This window comes from Tursiops truncatus, chromosome 2 (assembly GCF_011762595.2).
Source record: "Tursiops truncatus isolate mTurTru1 chromosome 2, mTurTru1.mat.Y, whole genome shotgun sequence".
NCBI classification, from domain to species: domain Eukaryota; kingdom Metazoa; phylum Chordata; class Mammalia; order Artiodactyla; family Delphinidae; genus Tursiops; species Tursiops truncatus.
This window is the reverse complement of record NC_047035.1, coordinates 13,934,469-13,948,002: the sequence shown is the minus strand read 5'-3', so window position 1 is coordinate 13,948,002 and position 13,534 is coordinate 13,934,469.

The following is a 13,534-nucleotide window of genomic DNA, read 5'->3' as shown; positions in this document are numbered from 1 at the left end:
GGCTGCGCCCGCAAGATAATCCAAACCCGTAACACCTCCGCAGACGTGCCTAATGAGCATAAGGGATGACAGAGCATCCTTTGGTTGGTGGAATTACAGGTGAAGTATCGGGACCCACCGTGTGATTAAGTATGAACACTGGTGAGCCCTTATGATGGGGAAACCTCTGGAAGTCTAGTTTGACCACAGCCCTTACCTGTGAGCCATGTTGTCACTCAAAGCTTTCATGCATGGGGTAGATGTGAGTCCCTGAGATGGAGAGAGACACCTTTCCTGAAATTCCAACCGCTAGTGAGACTATCCAGGCTGTTTACTAATAAATGTCTGTGTGTTTGGCAGAATCTGGAGGGAACTTGCTCTCACTGTCACTCACCTCCTGGTGGTGGCCATGGGGGCGCAGAGGGGCGCACAGCTCCTTTCTGCCTCCAAACGCTAGAAGCTGCCCAGAGTCATCAAAAGAACCCGACATTCAACAGATTATAAGATGAACTTTTGGTTCACAACACTCCATTTGGAAAGGATAAAATCTAAGGTCATAAAAAATGTCCTGCCAATGGAGGTTTTTTATTTAATACTTTATTTTTAAAATAAATTTACAGGACTTCCCTGGCAGTCCAGTAGTTAGGACTCGGAGCTTCCACTGCAGGGGGCGAGGGTTCAATCCTTGGTCGGGGAACTAAGATCCCACATGCCACGAGGTGTGGGCAAAAAATAAAAAATAAAATAAATTTTCTATTTTAGGATTATTTTAGATTTACAGAAAAGTTGCAAATATAGTACAAAGTTCCCATATACCCCTCACCCAGGTTCCCTGAACGTTAACAGCTTACGTAACCATGGCACAATTGTCAAAACTAGAGTAGTACTGATACATTATGATTAACTAAACTAGTCTTCCCACTGATGCGCTCTTTCTGCCCCAGAATCCCATCCAGGGTCCCACACTGCAAATTAGTCATCGTGTCTCCTCGGTCTCCTCTGGTCTATGACAGCTTCTCAGCCATTGCTTGCTTTCCTTTTCAAGACCTTGACAGGTTTGAGGAGTACTGGTCAGGTGTTTTGCAGAATGTCCCCCAGTTTGGGTTAGTTTGGTGCTTTCTCACAATTAGACTGGGGTTATGTGTTTGGAGGGAGAGTCAATGCTGGAAGTCCCCCCACAATGCCCACTGAAGCCCCCTCCACTGAGCAGGGGCCCCCAGAGTGCTCTGTGGGAGCCGTAGGCTGGGAAGGGAGCCGGAGTGACTAGGAGACAGTGCCTTGGAATTCCATGATGGGACATCACCCTGAAGAGCTGTGTGGATTTTGTGGTCACTGGAAGGTCAGAGCTAGAGAAAGGCAACGGTTGTTGATGAAGGGGGTAAATACATCCGAGGCTGAAGGAGGGAGAACAGTACAGCTGCGCATGGGAAACCCTCACCCCTGTGTGTTGTAAATAGATGGGTTAAGCATCCTGTTGCTGTTTCTTATTTTTTCCAAGTCTGCTTTTCCACAATAAAGCTGTATTTCCTGTCTAAGAAGGAAGGAAAGAGGGAAAGAAGGAAGGGTGGGAGGGAGGGAAGGAGAGAGGAAAGAAGGAAAACGTACTAGAAAGAAAGAACCTGAATATAATCCACCCTGGATTGTATTTGTCTTTGAACCAATGCAATCATCAAATATAATTTTAATAGGTTTTTTTAAAGAGGAAAGGGACCACAAAAGTTACACCACAGCCTTGCTCCAAGTGCTGGCAATCTTACTTATTTCTTAATTGAATGCAGGTCCCTGAGGAACAGGGTTCCATGAAGCTTAACTTGGGGTGAATGTTTATCAGCCAGTGTCCCCAGTAAGAGGGGAAAGATACAGCCAGAGAGCCTTTGGTGCCCACAGTGGAGGGGGAAGTATTGGTTGAAGCAGAGTCCACAGTATTGCTAAGGGCTGGACTTGTCCTTGAGAACACTAGTTCCTTGAGCTCCACTGGGCGGAGTCACCATTCCACACTAATTGATTAGTGGTAAATGGCAGAAATAAATGGACAAATAGGCTAACAATTTAAATTAGTTTACAACCAGAAATGAAGTTAAAGGCACAGAGCCCCAGTCTCTGGAGGAAGAGGCAAGATTACCAGGAAGCCGGACATGCCTCAGCTTCAGGGAGCTCACTACCTAAGGAGAAGGACGAAGAAGTAAACAAAAAATCACAAAGTAATAACACATTGAAGGGACAATGGGAGAGCAGAAGAGGAAAATCTATGCCTCAACGTCAAGGATGACTTTAGGAAGAGGTTAATTTAGACTGGGTCTTGACAGATGTGTAAGAGTTCACCAGACGAAGGATCAATGTTAGATGATAAAAATCACAGGCGTTGGAATCAAGCAGTCCAAGATTCCAATCCCAGCTCCATTCTTTACTGTTCATATGACCAGAGACAAGTTATTTAGCCTCTCTGAGACTCAGTTCCCCTATCTATAGTATACCTACTAAGAAGAGTTCTTGGGAAGATTAAAAACAATAATGTACATATAGTATCTAGGTGCTGCCTGGCACTTAGTAGGCTTTTTTGTAAATAGGAGCTACCAAAAGGAGAAGGTGCATCAGATGGTGAGGGTGTGTATAAAGGTGTGTCGGAGGGATGAGTCACACAGAGGCTGGGGAGAGGGTATGTTGGAAGGCTGTTGGAGCCCAGGGAGCCTGGGTTTTCATTTCTTCCAGTCCTTGACTTACAAGCTGTGTGATCCTGGGCTAATTAGTTAGTTTCTCTGCAACCAGAAGATGTGGATAATAGTAGCACAACCTCAAAGGGCTGTTGTGACGATGCAATGAGTTAATGCAGGTAAAATGCCCAGTACAGAGTGACCAGTCAGCACAGGGCACCTATTATTTCTGTTGTCATCATCGTTCTTTTTGTCATCATTGGGAAAAAGGAAGTGAGAGAATGGAGCTAAGAACCAACAGCCTATATCTGGCCCTCCATCTCCCTTGACAGTATTTATTGATGGGTTTACCTCTTTGTTGTATCTCCCCACTAGAACATGCCCTCCCATGAGGGTGAGCTCATGGTCTTATTCAATGCTGAGAGCCCAGTATCCAGCATCGTGCCTGGCATGTAGTATGTGCTCCAAAAACATATGTAAGGTGGGTGGGTGGGTGGATGGATGGGTGGGCAGATGGATGGATGGATGGATGGATGGGTAGGTAGTTGGGTCATGGATAGATGGGTAGTTGGGTCACAGATGGATGGATGGATGGGTAGTTGGGTCATGGATGGTTGGATGGGTAGTCGGGTCATGGACGGGTGGGTGGTTGGATGGTTGGATGGTTGGATGGATAACTGGTTGCTTGGTTTGGAAAGAGCACAAAGCCTATTACAGGGAGGACTCAGAGCAGGAGAGTGACTGCGACTCAGCTCCACATGCAGTTAAAGCTCCAGAAACGTTTCCAGCAGTGGCCCTGGGAGAATAGAGCAGGAAGAAGGCAGATGGGTGCCATTGCAGGTGGGTGGGCGTAGGTGGAATGCACCCCAGCCCCCGCACACAGGTGCAAAGTCAGCTGGACCTTCAAGGGGATCCTTGCCAGCCCCCAGCCACTGGCCCTAGGGAGCGTGGAACCCCACCCAGACAGCAGTGATGGGAGCCTGGCCTGGGTCCCAAGGAGGGATGGTGGGGGGAGTGGAAGTGGGGCCTCTCTACTGCTCAAACTCTGACCATCCTTTGTTACCCTTTTCTAAGTATCAGGAGACCCGAATTCAAGTCCCGGTTCTGCCACTCACGGCTGTGTCTCTTAAGCCAGTTATACAACCATCTGTGCCTCAGTTTCCTCATTTGTAAATAGTGGGGAGAGGACCTACCTTCTAAATTGTTGTGAGCATTAGACCCAACACAGAGGACGCCCTGGACAGAGGTGGCAGCTGTTGTTACTACTGTTATTATTATTTTTGATAATAAAATGCACTTCATAAACAGCTACAATTATTACTATAGGCCAAAGGAATCTCTTTTTTTGCTGAACAGCATAAAGACAGCTTTTCCTGTCTCAGTTACAAAATCCCCCTCTAGATGCAAAGCTCGTTTGGGGCTGTGGCCTCTGAGAATCATCCGTGTGTCATTCTGCTTTCCCTGGCTGTCAGGAGCTCCTGGGTCACCGGCGTGGTCTCTCTCTCTGTCTCTTTGTCTGTCTCTCTCTATCACTATTTCTCTCTCTCCTCCTAACTCTCTCTTCCTTGATGTTCTCTCTCCTGAGGTCCTCCCAGCCCCACTCACCATCACCCTTAACCGGAAGTGACCCCCTCGCGACTCCCCGCCCCCCCCCACTCCTCTGGGCAGCTTTGCACAGAGCCTCAGTTTCTTTGCCTGTAAAAGCAGGTATGGTGGCAGCCACATCTCTCAGGGCTGTGGGAGGATTCAGTGAGATGGAGCAGACAAATTGCTTAGCCCAGGGCCTGGCGCTGGGAAGCGCTCAGTCACAGGGCAGCACCTGTGCTCTGCATTTGCACCTCATTTCCTTCCCTTCATCGTGAGTCCTTAAGTCAGGCACTGCGCTCTGGCGTCATCCCTGAATAATTCCCAGCATGTATCACGGCGTCATCTGGGGACCAGTGAGGGGTGAGGAAGACACAAAAGGGGACGAACAGAGCGGGTGATGAGCTGGCCCTGCTCATAGAAAATGTAGTCCTTTTACTTGTTTATTTTTTTGTTGTTGCCTTTGCTTTTTTTTTTTTTTTTTTTTTTCTGTATGCCGGTCTCTCACTGTTGTGGCCTCTCCCGTTGCAGAGCACAGGCTCCGGACGCACAGGCCCAGCGGCAATGGCCCACGGGCCCAGCCGCTCCGCGGCATGCAGGATCCTCCCAGACCGGGGCACGAACCCGCGTCCCCTGCGTCGGCAGGTGGATTCTCAACCACTGTGCCACCAGGGAAGCCCGTTGCCTTTGCTTTTGGTGTCAAATCCAAAAAATCGTCACCAGAACCAATGTCAAGGAGCTTACTGCTTATGATTTCTTCCAGGAGTTTTAGGTCTCAGGTCTTACAATTCAAATCTTTAATCCATTTTGAGTTAATGTTTGTGTATGGTGTAAGACAGTGGTCAAGTTCATTCATTTGCCTGTAGCTGTACAGGTTTCCCGGCACCATTTATTTATTTATTTTTGAATTTTTCAATTTTATTTTATTTTATTTTTTTACACAGCAGGTTCTCATTATCATCAGTTTTATACACATCAGTGTATACATGTCAATCCCAGTCGCCCAATTCATCACACCACCACCACCACCCCCCCGTGGCTTTCCCCCCTTCGTGTCCATACGTTTGTTCTCTACTTCTGTGTCTCAATTTCTGCCCTGCAAACTGGTTCATCTGTACCATTTTTCTAGGTTCCACATATATGCGTTAACATACGATATTTGTTTTTCTCTTTCTGACTTACTTCACTCTGTATGACAGTCTCTAGATCCATCCACATCTCAACAAATGGCCCAATTTCGTTCCTTTTTATGGCTGAGTAATATTCCATTGTATATATGTACCACAACTTCTTTATCCATTCGTCTGTCGATGGGCATTTAGGTTGCTTCCATGACCTGGCTATTGTAAATAGTGCTGCAGTGAACATTGGGGTGCATGTGTCTTTTTGAATTATGGTTTTCTCTAGGTATATGCCCAGTAGTGGGATTGCTGGATCATATGGTAATTCTATTTCTAGTTTTTTAAGGAACGTCCATACTGTTCTCCATAGTGGCTGTATCAATTTACATTCCCACCAACAGTGCAAGAGGATTCCCTTTTCTCCACACCCTCTCCAGCATTTGTTGTTTGTAGATTTTCTGATGATGCCCATTCTAACTGGTGTGAAGTGATACCTCATTGTAGTTTTGATTTGCATTTCTCTAATAATTAGTGATGTTGAACAGCTTTTCATGTGCTTCTTGGCCATCTGTATGTCTTCTTTGGAGAAATGTCTATTTAGGTCTTCTGCCCATTTTTGGATTGGGTTGGTTTGTTTTTGTTTTGTTTTTGCGGTATGCGGGCCTCTCACCGCTGTGGCCTCTCCTGCTGCAGAGCACAGGCTCCAGACGCGCAGACTCAGCGGCCATGGCTCATGGGCCCAGCCGCTCCACGGCATGTGGGATCTTCCCAGACCGGGGCACGAACCCATGTCCCCTGCATCGGCAGGCGGACTCTCAACCACTGCACCACCAGGGAAGCCCAGTTGTTTGTTTTTTTAATATTGAGCTGCACGAGCTATTTATATATTTTGAGATTAATCCTTTGTCCATTGATTTGTTTGCAAGTATTTTCTCCCATTCTGAGGGTTGTCTTTTCATCTTGTTTATGGTTTCCTTTGCTGTGCAAAAACTTTGAAGTGTCATTAGGTCCCATTTGTTTATTTTTGTTTTTATTTCCATTACTCTAGGTGGTGGATCAAAAAAGATCTTGCTGTGATTTATGTCAAAGAGTGTTCTTCCTATGTTTTCCTCTAAGAGTTTTATACTGTCCAGTCTTGCATTTAGGTCTCAAATCCATTTTGAGTTTATTTTTGCATATGGTGTTAGGGAGTATTCTAATTTCATTCTTTTACATGTAGCTGTCCAGTTTTCCCAACACCACTTACTGAAGAGACTGTCTTTTCTCCATTGTATATCCTTGCCTCCTTTGTCATAGATTAGTTGACCATAGGTGCGTGGGTTTATCTCTTGGCTTTCTATCTTGTTCCATTGATCTATGTTTCTGTTTTTGTGCCAGTACCATATTGTCTTGATTACTGTAGCTTTGTGGTATAGTCTGAAGTCAGGGAGTCTGATTCCTCCAGCTCTGTTTTTTTCCCTCAAGACTGCTTTGGCTATTCAGCGTCTTTTGTGTCTCCATACAAATTTTAAGATTTTTTGTTCTAGTTCCATAAAAAATGCCATTGGTAATTTGATAGGGATTCCAGCAACATTTATTGAAGAAGATGTCCTTTGTCCATTGTCTTGTAAGTTGTTATGGGAAAACCCGAATGAACTTTTTGGCCAACTCGATATATTCTTGGCTCCTTTGCCATAAATTATTTGACCATATATGTATGGCTTTATTTCTGGGCTGTCTATTCTATTCCATTGATATGTGTGTCTGTTTTTATGCCAATACTGTGCTGTTTTGAATACTATGGCTTTGTAATATAGTTTGTGATCAGGAAGCATGATAGTTCCAGTTTTGTTCTTTTTCAAGATTGCTTTGGCTATTTAGTGTCTTTTGTGATTCTGGAGTGTGTTGCATTTCTGAAGGGCCATTTCATTGTGATCGACTGTTTCAGGCATCATGAGATGTCCAGCTTTCTGGCCCACTAAATGCCAGGACAACCCCTCCCCCCAATCACTATGCCAACAAAAAATACCTCCTCATGCTTACAAATGCTCCCCAAGGAAGTGATATTATCTTATTTTAAGAACTGAGTCTTACCTGGGGCTATTTGCCATGCTCTTTTGTCTGACACAGACTGGTCAAAATATCAATACTTTCATGAAGCACATTGGGATTCTGTGGAGGCTCCCCATGAGGACCTCCACACTGCTCTGTTCCCTGACTTTGGCTTCAAATTCTCCAGCTGACCTCTCATGAACACCCCCCCTCCTGCCCCTGGGGGTATGCCACACAGACTCCCCCTGCTGGGGTTCCTACATGCTGGCAGACGCCTCTTGGTTGGGATCCACTGAAGGTTCAAGCCAGCTATTTTCTGTGGCATCCTCTTGTTCCATGATGAGCAACAATCAGGCTGCCCCCCTCTTCCAATGGCCACAGCAAGCTGGTCCAGGCACCCTCCCACACGGGCCCCCCAACTACAGGCATACATGTCAAGTTCCCACCAAAATTACTCTCACGTGCTGCAGCCTGGTACCCCCATATGTCTGCAACTTAGCAAACCTGCAGCCAGGGAACCTGCACTCATCCCCTTCCTGACGGGGAGTCCCACATCTCTAGGGGTGATTCTGCTTGGGTTTGCTCACTTGGTTTGGGAGGGGGAAGAGAAAATCCAAAGTACTTTCTGCTTCCAGGTGTGACCTTCTCTCTCCAGTTCCTTTATAGGCGCTGTCATGGTGGCTGATGGGAGCTGATAGGACCAAGCCCTGCAAGGGTGTATCTGGTACCTCTCTTAGCAGGTGGAAGGACTCGTTGTCTGCTGTTCTCAGTTTTAGGGTTTCTCCTAACTTCTGTCACCTTCCACCTCCCCTTACAAATGAATGAATAAGCACAGTCCTTTGCGGAATGTAGGTAGGTCTCTGAGCCTGGAAGCCAGATTGTATACAGAGCAGATGAGAAAAAATGAGTCAGCTGGAACCCCAGAATATGTACAATAAGTGTTTATTATGTGCTAAGCTCCACACTATGGGCTTCCCGTGCATTATCTCATTTAAAACCTAATTTTACAGAGAAGGAAACTGAGGAGCAAAGAGGTCAGGTGACTTGCCCAAGGTCACCCAGCTGGGTGGAGGTTGAGGAGCTAAGCTGTGAACCAAGGTGGGCTGGGGAAAGCCAGGCTCTGAACTCCTGCTGTGATTAAGGTTAACCTCTGGGCGGGTCCATCCTGCTGGCAGCTTGGACCACAAAACCCTGTGGAGGGGATCAGAGGGGTCTTCATTATGGGGGTGTTTGTTATCCCAGCAAGCAACAGTCCCAGGCTACAGGAAGCAACGCTGCCATTTTACTAATGAGTTCAGCCGTTATAAAACCAGTGCCACCCAGTCACCACCCCCGCTTCCCAGCACACGGGGTCCACAGCTTTGTCCTCAGTCTCTTGCTCGTGTCTGATTGTCAGGTGTTGCCATCCAGATGCAAGAGCAGAGCCTTGAATCTTGACAACGATGCTGGACTTTGGGACAGTGATGCTGGAGAGCTGCTTGTGTCTCAAGCAAAGGTCTGGTCCAGGGAGGATGTGGTGAGGACAGGCCAGTTAACACCCCAGGACAAGAGCTTCAACAAGCGGGTGGTGACACGTAGAAAGAGAGTGATTGAATTTTGAGAGTCCAGGAGGCCGTCAAACACTTTTGCTAGAATGACCTTTCTGATTGTGCCATGAAAATCAACTGGGACAGGAAGGATTTAGTATCGCACTGTCATTTACGCTTGTGCTGCAGGAATCACTCTAAGAAGCCACCTCCAAGCAAGCAACGTCTGATTCATTCTTGGTTCACTTTTAGAATGTATGTGGGATGCCATTACACCCTAAATGTCCTTATATATTATTTTCCTAATTATGAGTTCTATTTTTCATAACTGAGTTTCAGCCATGTTTTTTTTCCTCTCTACTTTCTATTCCATTTCAATCCTTGCTTTAAGAGCCTGATAGGATGGGGAAAGAGAGAAAGACTGAGGCTAGGGAGAACTCAAAGGGGGAATGGAAAGAGTTTAGGAGATGGCTTGGAAGAGGAACAAAGGAACCGGAAGCCGTGACGTTGGGAATGGCAGCTGGTGAGGGCCTTACTGGGCTTGGTGGGTGTGGCACAGACACCATGGGTCTGGGGAGGCCTTGGCCATACCTTTATCCACACATATTCCCTGAGTGCCTACTGTATACCAGAAGTGCTGCTGGGGACACAGAGATGGAAAAGACCTTACAGCTCACAATCTATTAGGAGAAAGAGATACATGAACAGATAATTACTATATAAGGGGATTTTAATAAACACTAATAGTGAATCTCTAGGAAATTGTGTTTTTATAGATTGAATTGTGTCCACCTCCCAAAAAGATATGTTTGAGTCTTAACCCCCATGACCTCAGAATGTGGCCTTCTTTGGAAATAGAATCATTGCAGATGTAATAGTTAAGATGAGGTCACGCTGGAGGAGGGGGGGCCCTAGTCCACTAGGACTGCCGTCCTTATAAAAAGACGGCCAGGTGAAGACACAGATACAGAGGGCAAGCCACGGGATAATGGAGGCAGAAGTCACGCAGCTGAAAGCCGAGGGACACCAAGGATTGGTGACAGCGCCAGATGCTGAGGGACCTAGGACAGGTTCTCCCCTAGAGCCGTCGGGAAAGCATGGCCCTTCCGACACCTGGATTTTGGACTTTCAGCCTCCAGAACTCGGAGACAATACATTTCTGTTATTTTAAGCCACCCAGTTTGTGATACCTTGTTGCCAGAGCAGTACTAGAAAACTAACACCTATGCTGAGTAAAAATATCCCCAAAGGTTACATTTATTTAACATTCTTGAAATGGCAAAATTACAGAAATGAGAACAGATGGGTGGTTGCTAGGTGTTAAGGAGGGGGCGGGGGTGAGAGCAAAATGGGTGTGGCTGTACAGGGATCCCAACCGGGATGTTCTGCATCCTGACTGTGTCCCTCTCGAGATCCTGGCTGTGACCTTGTAGTACAGTAGTGCAAGGTGTCAGCACTGGAGGAATCTGGGTAAAGGGTATGCAGGGTCTCTCTGTATTATTCCTAATAATTACATGTGAATCCATAATTATCTAAAAATTTAGAGTTTAATTTTTTTTTTCTTTTTTTTTTTTTTTTCCCTACATGGGCCTCTCACTGTTGTGGTCTCTCCCGTTGCGGAGCACAGGCTCCAGACGCACAGGCTCAGCAGCCATGGCTCACGGTCCCAGCCCCTCCGCGGTATGTGGGATCTTCCCGGACCGGGGCACAAACTCGTGTCTCCTGCATCGGCAGGCGGACTCTCAACCACTGCGCCACCGGGGAAGCCCTAGAGTTTAATTTTTTTAAAAAACGTAGCTACCATTGATTAAATAATTACTGTGTGAAAGCACGTGGCACGTCTTATCTAATTCTCACTAAGATCTGAGGAAGAGGTATTATCATCCCTATTTTAGGAGGAAATGGAGGTTCAGAGAGGTTAAGGAGGACGTGGCTAGGAAGGGTTACGGATCAGGATTTGAACCCAAGCCTGAATAACTCAAAAGCCCAGGGGCTGAGAAGCACATGCTGCAGTAAGTGGGGAGAGAAGGTCCAGAAGAAACCGAAATGTCCAGGAGGCAGCTGGGGATTTAAGACTAAATCTCAGAACTGAAAAAGAGACAAAAGAGATTCTCCTTCTGAAAGTGGTGGCACGAGGTGAGTACCTTCTTCAGGAAACGCATATAAAACTGGACAAAGTGGGCTTCCCTCGTGGCACAGTGGTTGAGAGTCCGCCTGCCGATGCAGGGGACACGGGTTCATGCCCCGATCCAGGAGGATCCTGCATGCCGCGGAGCGGCTGGGCCCGTGAGCCATGGCCACTGAGCCTGCGCGTCCGGAGCCTGTGCTTCGCAACGGGAGAGGCCACAGCAGTGAGAGGCCCGCGTACCGCAAAAAAAACAAAACAAAAAAACAAACAAACAAACAAAAAACTGGACAAAGTTATCAAAACGACCATCGCAGGGCCCTGGAAAATGATCAGAGGCAGACAGCTTGAGAAGTGTTTACTCATGAAAGCACAGCTCCTTCATGGAGAAGGAAGGCAAGTTCAAGGCATTCTGTTTTTTTTCTTTTTTTTTAAAATTGAAGTTTAGTTGCTGTACAATATTATATTAGTTACAGGTGTACAATATAGTGATTCACCATTTTTAAAGATTATACTCCATTTATAGTTATTGTAAAATATTGGCTATATTCCCCATGTTGTACAATATATCCTTGTAGCTTATTTTATACATAATAGTTTGTACCTCTTAATCCCATATCCCTATATTGCCCCTCCCTGCTTCCCTCTCCCCATTGGTAACCCCTAGTTTGTTCTCTGTATCTGTGAATCTGCTTCTTTTTTGTTATATTCACCAGTTTATTTTTTAGATTCCACATGTAAGTGATATCATACACTATTTATCTTTCTCTGTCTGACTTATTTCCCTTAGCATAATACCCTCTAAATACATCCATGTTGCTGCAAATGGTGATATTTCATTCTTTTTTTATTTGACGGAGTAATATTCCATTGTATATATATACACCACATCTTCTTTATCCATTATGTGTTGATGGACACTCAGGTTACTTCCATGTTTTGGCTATTGTAAATAGTGCTGCTATGAGCATAGGGGTGCATATATCTTTTCCAATTAGTGTTTTTGGTTTTTTTGGATAAATATCCAGGAGTGGAATTTCTGGGTCATATGGTAGTTCTATTTTAGTTTTCTGAGGAACCTCCATACTGTTTTCCATGGTGACTGCACCAAATTACATTCCCAACAACAGTGAAGGAGGGGAGGGTTCCCTTTTCTTCATGTTTGAAGCATTCTTGAGTGGGGTGTTCCACCCCCTCCCCAGCTCACGTGGCAAAACCTGCAGTTTTCTCAGCCAGAGGAGGCGTCTGGACCAGGCAGGTGGCAGAACAGCTATAAAGCTAACACAGCGATAGTGAAGTGAGAGAGCCAGGAAGACAGTAACAAACTCCACAATCCCTGGCTGACTGCCCAGCTACACATGCGGGTGGGGGACCCCAGAGAACCCAGAGAAAATTCAAAGCCTGAAGAGACTTCTGAAATTCTGCACTTATGAATGCCTTTCCCGTTCCCCACACAGCTTGGGCTGCAGAGGGTAGTGAAGTGTATGAACAGAACCTCTACTGACCACTTAAAATATGCAGCTGCAAGGGAGACCCCTAGGGAGCGAGGCTCTAAAAACAAAAAACAAAAACTTTGAGGAAACACATCAGCAGCTACATATCCCAAGAGATACAGATTTTGCAGTTTGAGTTAATTACCTAAAAAAAAAAAAAGACAAGAAAAAAAACAAAACACCAGAACCCTCAGAAGAACAAAACAGAAGCCAGAAATGTTACAGTGATACCACATATTGTTCACAATGTTCAGTTTCAATAAAAAAATTATTAGACCTGCAAAGAAACAGGACGGTGTGACCTATGCTCAGAGGAAAGCGATCACTTCCGAGTGGGAATATGGGATTTAGCAGAACAAGACTCCAGAGCATTCCCGAGTATATATTCAAATAATTAAAGGGAAATGTGTTAATAATGAGTCAACAGTAGAGAATATTGACAGATAAATGCAAACTGTAAAAAAAAAAGTACTTCTAGAATTTAAAAGTGTAATGTCTGAACAAAAAGCTGACTAGGTGGGTTCAATGGGCAGAAGAAAGAATGAGTGTCTTTAAAGAAAGACGAATAGAAATTAAACCTCCAGAAAACAGGGAGAAAAGGGAAGAAAATTGAACAGAGCCTCTGAGATTTAGGACAATATCAAGTGTAACAACATAGAAGTAATTGCAGTCCCAGAAGGAAAGGGGAAAAAAAAAAAAAGGCAGAAAAAATTTTTTGAAAAATAAATTGCTGATAACACCTCAAAGTTGGTGAAAAGGATCAACTTACAGATCCAAGAATTTCCATGAACTCCAGGTAAAATAAATAACGCAGGAGAGAAGACGGAAGGAGGTGGGAGCTGTCTTCACAGAGGGGCTGGCTGAAGTCCTGGACTCTCCTCGGGGAGGCTGTAGGGAAAGCAGCCAATGGGCCAGGGTGACTCTAGTGAATGGCTGTAACTGGAGGAGGGAGAGTTAAGGGCGAGAGGCCAGCCTAGACAGTGTACGTACATGTCAGGGAGGTGAGGGGGAGAGAATCTCATGG